The 12,034-nt window shown below is 39.3% G+C and overlaps 1 protein-coding gene across 4 annotated transcripts in view; it reads left to right on the top strand.

The window, feature by feature from the left end:
- tefu (Serine/threonine-protein kinase tefu) overlaps nucleotides 1-12,034 on the top strand; it is an 844,515-nt gene that overhangs the window by 292,024 nt on the left and 540,457 nt on the right. The window lies entirely within an intron of this gene.

Raw genomic sequence — 12,034 nt, 5'->3', positions numbered from 1 at the left:
AATTGTGTAAAAACAAAGATGAATAGGAAAAATGTGCAGAAGAAAAAACATATGATGGTATTTTATGCTAACAGTCGAAGTGCAAGAAATAAAATTAATGAACTACGTTTGGTAGCATGTGCTGGGAACTTTGATATCATTGCATTAACTGAAACGTGGTATGATTTAAAGAGTCGGGATATGACTGCTGAGTGTAATATTCAGGGATTTAAGTTATTCAATGTGGATAGATGTAATGGGAAGGGGGGAGGAGTTGCATTGTATGTTCGAGAAAATATTAATTGTTGCATAAAAACAGGTATAAAAATAGATGGAGCAGTAACAGAGTCTGTTTGGGTAGAGTTCGTGGAGGGTCAAGAAAAACTAATTCTAGGTGTAATATACCGACCTCCAGGCTTGGATCACGATAGAGGGAGACTTCTTTGGGACGAAATTGTTAGGGCTTCTGGACACAGTAACGTAGTCATAGTAGGGGACTTTAACTTTAGCCAAATTGACTGGAATTCTTTGACAGGTAATCTAGAGTCCAGTGACTTCATGGAAACAGTTCAGGACTGTTTTCTGAAACAGAGTGTAACTGAACCTACCAGGGGTAATAATTTGCTAGACCTAGTCTTGTCAAATAAGGAAACACTCGTGAATAATCTGGAGATCACTGAAGAGCTTGGCGCAAGTGATCACAAATCCATCACCTTTAGCATTAATTGGGAATGCAAGAATAATGATAATACAGTAAAAATCCCCGATTTTCGTTCTGCTGATTATAATGGACTTAGGGAACATCTGTCTAATCTTGATTGGGGTTATCTAGCTAATGATTTTATTGACGATAATCATACTTATGAATATGAAGGGATCTGCTTTTATGATTGTTTTCTTAATAATGTACACAGTGCCCAGAGTATATACATTCCCCAGAGAGAAATTAGGTCTAATAATAATGATCCCAAATGGGTTAACAGGAGGCTAAAGCATCTATTAGGGGAGAAAAGGGGAATTTATAGGCGCATCAGAAGAGGAGAGGTTAACCTTACTGACCAATATGTTCAGCTTAAAAGAGAAGTAAAAAAGGCGATTAGAAAGGCTAAACGTGACTATGAAATTAGAGTCGCTAATGAATCAAAGACTAATCCAAAGGGGTTCTTTCAAGTGTATAGGACGAAGGTGAAGGAAAAAGTAGGACCTCTGAAATCTGGGAATGGACAGCTGACGGATAATGAACTGGAAATGTGTTCCTTATTTAATGACTATTTTTTGTCAGTTTTTACACAGGAAGATGTAAATGAGATTCCAGTAATTAACAATTATTTAGTTCCTGATGAATTTAAGTTAACTAATATTACTGTCACGAGGGACATGGTTATTAAACAGATAGACAAACTGAAACAAAATAAGTCCCCGGGACCCGATGAGTTGTTTTCAAGGGTACTTAAGGAATGCAAGATGGAGCTTAGTCAGCCATTAACGAGTGTATTCAATGCGTCCATCCTTACCAGTGTTGTGCCAGAGATGTGGAAGATGGCTAATGTGGTTCCTATATTCAAATCAGGGGATAAGTCCACTCCTTCAAATTACCGTCCAATAAGCCTGACATCTATAGTGGGCAAGTTATTAGAATCAATTATAGCTGACATTATCAGAAGTCACCTTGAAGAGCATAACTTGATAAATGAATCTCAGCATGGATTCACGAGAGGTCGTTCCTGCCTGACAAACTTACTGACGTTCTTCAATAGAACATTTGAGGCAGTTGACAGTGATAAGGAATATGATATTGTTTATTTGGATTTTAGTAAAGCCTTCGACAGAGTACCTCACAAGAGACTCTTAAGAAAAGTGGCAGCTCATGGTATAGGAGGTAAAGTTCTAGCATGGATTGAGGCATGGCTTACCAATAGAAAGCAGAGAGTTACCATTAATGGAGTGAAATCTGAATGGGGATTAGTCACTAGTGGCGTTCCACAAGGATCAGTTTTAGGCCCTCTCTTGTTCATAATTTACATTAATGACCTTGATGAAGGGATTACTAGTGACATGAGTAAGTTTGCTGATGATTCAAAGATAGGCCGTATAATTCACTCTGAGGAGGATATCAATGAACTACAGGACGATTTGAACAAATTAATGTCTTGGTCTGAGAAATGGCAGATGAAGTTTAATGTGGATAAGTGTAAGGTACTTGCCCTTGGTAATGAAAATAACCCTCGAAGCTATAATCTAGGTGAAGTAGAGCTTGGTCATACAGAATGTGAAAAAGACTTGGGAGTCATGGTAAGCAGAAATCTAAAGCCAAGACAGCAGTGCCTCAGTGTGCGCAACAAGGCCAACAGATTACTTGGATTTATCTCAAGAAGTATAAGTAACAGAAGTCCAAAAGTTATTTTACAGCTCTATACATCACTAGTGAGGCCTCATTTAGATTATACTGCTCAGTTTTGGTCCCCTTACTACAGGATGGACATAGACTCATTAGAGAACATACAGAGAAGAATGACTAAAATGATTTACTGTGTAAGGAACCTCCCGTATGAAGATAGACTTAAAGCCTTAAATCTCCACTCTCTGGAGAGGCGTAGAATGAGGGGAGATATCATTGAAGTGTATAAGTGGATGACGGGCATAAACAAGGGAGACATTAATAAAGTACTGAGGGTGTCGAACCAGGTAAGAACCAGGAATAATGGATTTAAGTTGGATAAATTTAGATTTAGAAAGGACATAGGTAAGTACTGGTTTTCTAACAGAGTTGTAGATGCGTGGAACAGTCTTCCCAGTGGGGTGATAGAGGTTAGGACCTTGGGTAGCTTTAAGAAGAGACTGGACAAATATATGAGTGGGAGGGGCTGGGTTTGATTGGTGTCAAGGGGTACGGGAGTTATTTCTTGAGTAGCTTTAGGTAGATGTCGTTTTGATAAGGACCTGCCTCGTTTGGGCCAGTAGGCCTTCTTCAGTGTTCCTACATTCTTATGTTCTTATGTTCTTATGAAAAACAGTGTTGCCAAGAGTAATTTGTGTGTGATATGGAAGGCTAACAGTAAGGTATGGGTCACAAGGGATATTTTCCTAGACTGGTTTAATGAAGTGTTTGGCCCCAATGTGAAGAAATACCTCCTGGAAAATAAACTGTCACGCAAGTGCCTCCTGGTAATGGACAGTGCTCCTGCTCATCCTCCAGACTTGGAAGAGCAAATAGTGGAGGAGTTTAGTTTCATCACAGTGAAGTTCTTGCCTCCTAATACCACTCCTCTCCTCCTGCCCATGGACCAGCAGGTCATTTCAAACTTCAAAAACTCTACACAAAAGCAGTGTTTCAAAAGTGCTTTGAAGTGACCTCAGACACAGAATTGACCCTAAGAGAGTTCTGGAAAGATCACTGTAATATCCTCCATTGCATAAACCTTATAGGTAAGTCTTGGGAGGGAGTGACTTCCAGGACTTTGAACTCTGCAGAAAATTGTGGCCAGAATGTGTAGAAGAGAGGGATTTTGAAGGGTTTGGGGCTGACCCTAAGGAGCCTATGCCAGTTGTGGAATCTATTTTGGCACTGGGGATGTCCATGGGGTTGAAGGTGAGTGGTGAGGATGTGGAAGAGTTGGTGGAGGACCACAGGGAAGAGCTAACCACTGAAGAGTTGCAAGAGCTTCATCTGCAACAGCAACAGATCACAGCTCAGGAAACTGCTGCAGAGGAGGAGGATGAAGAGAGATGGAGGAAGGTGCCTTCTTCAAAGATTAAGGACATTTGTGCAAAGTGGACTGAAGTGCAAACATTTATGGATGAACTTCACCCTAGCAAAGCTATTGCAGGCCATATTGGCAGCATGTACAATGACAGTGTTGTGTCCCACTTCAGACAAATCTTAAAGAAATGCCAGAAACAGAGCTCTCTGGACAGTATTTTGTGCGACAGGGTTCCAGTGACTCTCAAGTTGTTCCCAGTGCCAGTGTCATTAAAAAACAAAGAAGGGAAGTAACCCCAGATAAGGACTTCATACCTGAAGTCCTAATGGAAGGGGATTCTCCTTCCAAACAGTAATGTACACCTTCCTCCTATCCCCCTCCTCCCGTCTTCCATCCACCCAGAAGTCTTCAGTAAAGGTAAGTGTAATGTTGTTGTTATTTTTAATATGCATGTACTTGACTTCTCATTGTGTTCAGTATGTAAATCTTTATTTAATTTGAAAAAAAAAGATTTATTTTAATATTTTTGGGTGTATTGAATGGATTAATTTTATTTCTGTTATTTCTTATGTGGAAAATGGTTTCGCCATTTGGAAATTTTGACTTTCAGCAGGCTCTCTGGAACGGATTAATCATGAAACTCGGTGGTCCACTGTATATATTTCTGGGCAATAATATGTGACTAAAATAGGTGAAAATGTTCACCTGTCAATGCTTGTGCAGTTACTGTGTACTCACCTAATTGTACTTTACTAATTATGGTTGCAGGGGTCGAGACTCAGCTCTTGGCCCCGACTCTTCACCGATTGCTACTAGGTCCTCACTCTCCCTGCTCCATGTGTACCATACAACGAGTGTATATATCCACAACATGGCTTATATTGGCCTCACAGGCCATAAAAGTTACTGGAAAAAATAAAATGTTAAAAAATAAAAGAAAAACGTAGGAAAAAATGAATAATCTATTTCCGCATGACCGGCAGTTGGCGATGTTGCCATAAGCGGCTCGCTTTCTGTCAACTTCACGCCTCCATATCTCGGTAAGTATTGATCACAAATTTTTTTTTTTTTTTTTTTTTGGCCTATAATGCTCACAAAAATATACTCTATCATTTCATAAGATTTTTTTTTTTTTTTTCGAAAATTTTTCGACCCTGAGAACAAGTTTGGGAGAGGGCCTGTCGACTCTGAAAGGGTTAAGTTAGGAATAAAACTAGGCATAACAAAACAATAAAAAGTAGAATACACACTCATTACACTCATTAATTAAAATATTTCTAGTCTTAATGTAGGGTGAGAGGTGAGTAAACAAAATAAAACAAATAAATGAGAGAGAACAAGTAAATGATAGAAGAAAGAGATGCAGAGTCTGTAAACAAGTAGACTAATGCATCTGGTCATAGTTGATTCACATTCATTTCTTTGTTTGTGAAGCTTATACCATATTACAAACACCTTACATAGTGTACAAGTTGGTAAAGTAGAAAAAATATAGAGCAACACTCCCATTCTCATGTAACACCGTTTTTAGAAGGAATAATGCTCTGAGTAAAGGCTGAGAGTCAGGTGGTGGGAGCCATATAGCGAGTTTTGGTCATAATTTGAAACTTCTGTATTAGCGGAATGCCGTAACTTGAAACACTGTAAAGTGGAGACCTAATGTATTTAACTCCTTTATTAAGTTATGTTGCACTCAGTATTGTTCCAGTAACAGTGTTATGTTGCACTCAGTATTGTTCCAGTAACAGTGTTATGTTGCACTCAGTATTGTTCCAGTAACAGTGTTATGTTGCACTCAGTATTGTTCCAGTAACAGTGTTATGTTGCACTCAGTATTGTTCCAGTAACAGTGTTATGTTGCACTCAGTATTGTTCCAGTAACAGTGTTATGTTGCACTCAGTATTGTTCCAGTAACAGTGTTATGTTGCACTCAGTATTGTTCCAGTAACAGTGTTATGTTGCACTCAGTATTGTTCCAGTAACAGTGTTATGTTGCACTCAGTATTGTTCCAGGAACAGTGTTATGTTGCACTCAGTATTGTTCCAGGAACAGTGTTATGTTGCACTCAGTATTGTTCCAGGAACAGTGTTATGTTGCACTCAGTATTGTTCCAGGAACAGTGTTATGTTGCACTCAGTATTGTTCCAGTAACAGTGTTATGTTGCACTCAGTATTGTTCCAGGAACAGTGTTATGTTGCACTCAGTATTGTTCCAGGAACAGTGTTATGTTGCACTCAGTATTGTTCCAGTAACATACAGTGTTATGTTGCACTCGGTATTGTTTGGTAACATACAGTGTTATGTTGCACTCGGTATTGTTCCAGTAACATAAAGTGTTATGTTGCACTCGGTATTGTTCCAGTAACATACAGTGTTATGTTGCACTCAGTATTGTTCCAGTAACATACAGTGTTATGTTGCACTCAGTATTGTTCCAGTAACATACAGTGTTATGTTGCACTCGGTATTGTTCCAGTAACAGTGTTATGTTGCAATTGGTATTGTTCCAGTAACATATAGTGTTATGTTGCACTTGGTATTGTTCCAGTAACATACAGTGTTATGTTGCACTCGGTATTGTTCCAGCAACAGTGTTATGTTGCACTTGGTATTGTTCCAGTAACATACAGTGTTATGTTGCACTCGGTATTGTTCCAGCAACAGTGTTATGTTGCAATTGGTATTGTTCCAGTAACATATAGTGTTATGTTGCACTTGGTATTGTTCCAGTAACATAGTGTTATGTTGCACTCGGTATTGTTCCAGCAACAGTGTTATGTTGCAATTGGTATTGTTCCAGTAACATAGTGTTATGTTGCACTCGGTATTGTTCCAGTAACATACAGTGTTATGTTGCACTCAGTATTGTTCCAGTAACAGTGTTATGTTGCACTCAGTATTGTTCCAGTAACAGTGTTATGTTGCACTCAGTATTGTTCCAGTAACAGTGTTATGTTGCACTCAGTATTGTTCCAGGAGCAGTGTTATGTTGCATTTGGTATTGTTTGGTAACATACAGTGTTATGTTGCACTTGGTATTGTTCCAGCAACAGTGTTATGTTGCACTCAGTATTGTTCCAGTAACAGTGTTATGTTGCACTCGGTATTGTTCCAGTAACAGTGTTATGTTGCACTCGGTATTGTTCCAGTAACAGTGTTATGTTGCACTCGGTATTGTTCCAGTAACAGTGTTATGTTGCACTCGGTATTGTTCCAGTAACAGTGTTATGTTGCACTCAGTATTGTTCCAGTAACAGTGTTATGTTGCACTCGGTATTGTTCCAGTAACAGTGTTATGTTGCACTCGGTATTGTTCCAGTAACAGTGTTATGTTGCACTCAGTATTGTTCCAGCAACAGTGTTATGTTGCACTCGGTATTGTTCCAGTAACAGTGTTATGTTGCACTCGGTATTGTTCCAGTAACAGTGTTATGTTGCGCTCGGTATTGTTCCAGTAACAGTGTTATGTTGCACTCAGTATTGTTCCAGTAACAGTGTTATGTTGCACTCGGTATTGTTCCAGTAACAGTGTTATGTTGCACTCGGTATTGTTCCAGTAACAGTGTTATGTTGCACTCAGTATTGTTCCAGTAACAGTGTTATGTTGCACTCGGTATTGTTCCAGTAACAGTGTTATGTTGCACTCGGTATTGTCCCAGTAGCAGTGTTATGTTGCACTCAGTATTGTTCCAGTAACAGTGTTATGTTGCACTCAGTATTGTTCCAGTAACAGTGTTATGTTGCACTCGGTATTGTTCCAGTAACAGTGTTATGTTGCACTCGGTATTGTTCCAGTAACAGTGTTATGTTGCACTCAGTATTGTTCCAGTAACAGTGTTATGTTGCACTCGGTATTGTTCCAGTAACAGTGTTATGTTGCACTCAGTATTGTTCCAGTAACAGTGTTATGTTGCACTCAGTATTGTTCCAGTAACAGTGTTATGTTGCACTCGGTATTGTTCCAGTAACAGTGTTATGTTGCACTCGGTATTGTTCCAGTAACAGTGTTATGTTGCACTCGGTATTGTTCCAGTAACAATGTTATGTTGCACTCAGTATTGTTCCAGTAACAGTGTTATGTTGCACTCGGTATTGTTCCAGTAACAGTGTTATGTTGCACTCGGTATTGTTCCAGTAACAGTGTTATGTTGCACTCAGTATTGTTCCAGTAACAGTGTTATGTTGCACTCGGTATTGTTCCAGTAACAGTGTTATGTTGCACTCAGTATTGTTCCAGTAACAGTGTTATGTTGCACTCGGTATTGTTCCAGTAACAGTGTTATGTTGCACTCAGTATTGTTCCAGCAACAGTGTTATGTTGCACTCAGTATTGTTCCAGTAACAGTGTTATGTTGCACTCGGTATTGTTCCAGTAACAGTGTTATGTTGCACTCGGTATTGTTCCAGTAACAGTGTTATGTTGCACTCGGTATTGTTCCAGTAACAGTGTTATGTTGCACTCAGTATTGTTCCAGTAACAGTGTTATGTTGCACTCGGTATTGTTCCAGTAACATAGTGTTAGGTTGCACTCAGTATTGTTCCAGTAACAGTGTTATGTTGCACTCGGTATTGTTCCAGTAACAGTGTTATGTTGCACTCGGTATTCTTCCAGTAACAGTGATATGTTGCACTCAGTATTGTTCCAGTAACAGTGTTATGTTGCACTCGGTATTGTTCCAGTAACAGTGTTATGTTGCACTCAGTATTGTTCCAGTAACATAGTGTTATGTTGCACTCAGTATTGTTCCAGTAACAGTGTTATGTTGCACTCGGTATTGTTCCAGTAACATAGTGTTATGTTGCACTCAGTATTGTTCCAGTAACAGTGTTATGTTGCACTCAGTATTGTTCCAGTAACAGTGTTATGTTGCACTCGGTATTGTTCCAGTAACAGTGTTATGTTGCACTCGGTATTGTTCCAGTAACAGTGTTATGTTGCACTCGGTATTGTTCCAGTAACAGTGTTATGTTGCACTCGGTATTGTTCCAGTAACAGTGTTATGTTGCACTCGGTATTGTTCCAGTAACATAGTGTTATGTTGCACTCAGTATTGTTCCAGTAACAGTGTTATGTTGCACTCGGTATTGTTCCAGTAACATAGTGTTATGTTGCACTCAGTATTGTTCCAGTAACAGTGTTATGTTGCACTCAGTATTGTTCCAGTAACAGTGTTATGTTGCACTCGGTATTGTTCCAGTAACAGTGTTATGTTGCACTCGGTATTGTTCCAGTAACAGTGTTATGTTGCACTCGGTATTGTTCCAGTAACAGTGTTGCACTCAGTATTGTTCCAGTAACAGTGTTATGTTGCACTCAGTATTGTTCCAGTAACAGTGTTATGTTGCACTCAGTATTGTTCCAGTAACATACAGTGTTATGTTGCACTCAGTATTGTTCCAGTAACAGTGTTATGTTGCACTCAGTATTGTTCCAGTAACAGTGTTATGTTGCACTCAGTATTGTTCCAGTAACAGTGTTATGTTGCACTCAGTATTGTTCCAGTAACAGTGTTATGTTGCACTCAGTATTGTTCCAGTAACAGTGTTATGTTGCACTCAGTATTGTTCCAGTAACAGTGTTATGTTGCACTCAGTATTGTTCCAGGAACAGTGTTATGTTGCACTCAGTATTGTTCCAGGAACAGTGTTATGTTGCACTCAGTATTGTTCCAGTAACATACAGTGTTATGTTGCACTCGGTATTGTTTGGTAACATACAGTGTTATGTTGCACTCGGTATTGTTCCAGTAACATAAAGTGTTATGTTGCACTCGGTATTGTTCCAGTAACATACAGTGTTATGTTGCACTCAGTATTGTTCCAGTAACATACAGTGTTATGTTGCACTCAGTATTGTTCCAGTAACATACAGTGTTATGTTGCACTCGGTATTGTTCCAGTAACAGTGTTATGTTGCAATTGGTATTGTTCCAGTAACATATAGTGTTATGTTGCACTTGGTATTGTTCCAGTAACATACAGTGTTATGTTGCACTCGGTATTGTTCCAGCAACAGTGTTATGTTGCACTTGGTATTGTTCCAGTAACATACAGTGTTATGTTGCACTCGGTATTGTTCCAGCAACAGTGTTATGTTGCAATTGGTATTGTTCCAGTAACATATAGTGTTATGTTGCACTTGGTATTGTTCCAGTAACATAGTGTTATGTTGCACTCGGTATTGTTCCAGCAACAGTGTTATGTTGCAATTGGTATTGTTCCAGTAACATAGTGTTATGTTGCACTCGGTATTGTTCCAGTAACATACAGTGTTATGTTGCACTCAGTATTGTTCCAGTAACAGTGTTATGTTGCACTCAGTATTGTTCCAGTAACAGTGTTATGTTGCACTCAGTATTGTTCCAGTAACAGTGTTATGTTGCACTCAGTATTGTTCCAGGAGCAGTGTTATGTTGCATTTGGTATTGTTTGGTAACATACAGTGTTATGTTGCACTTGGTATTGTTCCAGCAACAGTGTTATGTTGCACTCAGTATTGTTCCAGTAACAGTGTTATGTTGCACTCGGTATTGTTCCAGTAACAGTGTTATGTTGCACTCGGTATTGTTCCAGTAACAGTGTTATGTTGCACTCGGTATTGTTCCAGTAACAGTGTTATGTTGCACTCGGTATTGTTCCAGTAACAGTGTTATGTTGCACTTAGTATTGTTCCAGTAACAGTGTTATGTTGCACTCGGTATTGTTCCAGTAACAGTGTTATGTTGCACTCGGTATTGTTCCAGTAACAGTGTTATGTTGCACTCAGTATTGTTCCAGCAACAGTGTTATGTTGCACTCGGTATTGTTCCAGTAACAGTGTTATGTTGCACTCGGTATTGTTCCAGTAACAGTGTTATGTTGCACTCGGTATTGTTCCAGTAACAGTGTTATGTTGCACTCAGTATTGTTCCAGTAACAGTGTTATGTTGCACTCGGTATTGTTCCAGTAACAGTGTTATGTTGCACTCGGTATTGTTCCAGTAACAGTGTTATGTTGCACTCGGTATTGTTCCAGTAACAGTGTTATGTTGCACTCGGTATTGTTCCAGTAACAGTGTTATGTTGCACTCGGTATTGTCCCAGTAACAGTGTTATGTTGCACTCGGTATTGTTCCAGTAACAGTGTTATGTTGCACTCAGTATTGTTCCAGTAACAGTGTTATGTTGCACTCGGTATTGTTCCAGTAACAGTGTTATGTTGCACTCGGTATTGTTCCAGTAACAGTGTTATGTTGCACTCAGTATTGTTCCAGTAACAGTGTTATGTTGCACTCGGTATTGTTCCAGTAACAGTGTTATGTTGCACTCAGTATTGTTCCAGTAACAGTGTTATGTTGCACTCAGTATTGTTCCAGTAACAGTGTTATGTTGCACTCGGTATTGTTCCAGTAACAGTGTTATGTTGCACTCAGTATTGTTCCAGTAACAGTGTTATGTTGCACTCGGTATTGTTCCAGTAACAGTGTTATGTTGCACTCGGTATTGTTCCAGTAACAGTGTTATGTTGCACTCAGTATTGTTCCAGTAACAGTGTTATGTTGCACTCGGTATTGTTCCAGTAACAGTGTTATGTTGCACTCAGTATTGTTCCAGTAACAGTGTTATGTTGCACTCGGTATTGTTCCAGTAACAGTGTTATGTTGCACTCAGTATTGTTCCAGCAACAGTGTTATGTTGCACTCAGTATTGTTCCAGTAACAGTGTTATGTTGCACTCGGTATTGTTCCAGTAACAGTGTTATGTTGCACTCGGTATTGTTCCAGTAACAGTGTTATGTTGCACTCGGTATTGTTCCAGTAACAGTGTTATGTTGCACTCAGTATTGTTCCAGTAACAGTGTTATGTTGCACTCGGTATTGTTCCAGTAACATAGTGTTAGGTTGCACTCAGTATTGTTCCAGTAACAGTGTTATGTTGCACTCGGTATTGTTCCAGTAACAGTGTTATGTTGCACTCGGTATTGTCCCAGTAACAGTGTTATGTTGCACTCAGTATTGTTCCAGTAACAGTGTTATGTTGCACTCGGTATTGTTCCAGTAACAGTGTTATGTTGCACTCGGTATTCTTCCAGTAACAGTGTTATGTTGCACTCAGTATTGTTCCAGTAACAGTGTTATGTTGCACTCGGTATTGTTCCAGTAACAGTGTTATGTTGCACTCAGTATTGTTCCAGTAACATAGTGTTATGTTGCACTCAGTATTGTTCCAGTAACAGTGTTATGTTGCACTCGGTATTGTTCCAGTAACATAGTGTTATGTTGCACTCAGTATTGTTCCAGTAACAGTGTTATGTTGCACTCAGTATTGTTCCAGTAACAGTGTTATGTTGCACTCGGTATTGTTCCAGTAA

This window comes from Cherax quadricarinatus, chromosome 9 (genome assembly GCF_038502225.1).
Source record: "Cherax quadricarinatus isolate ZL_2023a chromosome 9, ASM3850222v1, whole genome shotgun sequence".
NCBI lineage: Eukaryota > Metazoa > Arthropoda > Malacostraca > Decapoda > Parastacidae > Cherax > Cherax quadricarinatus.
This window is presented reverse-complemented; position numbering and strand designations above follow the sequence as displayed.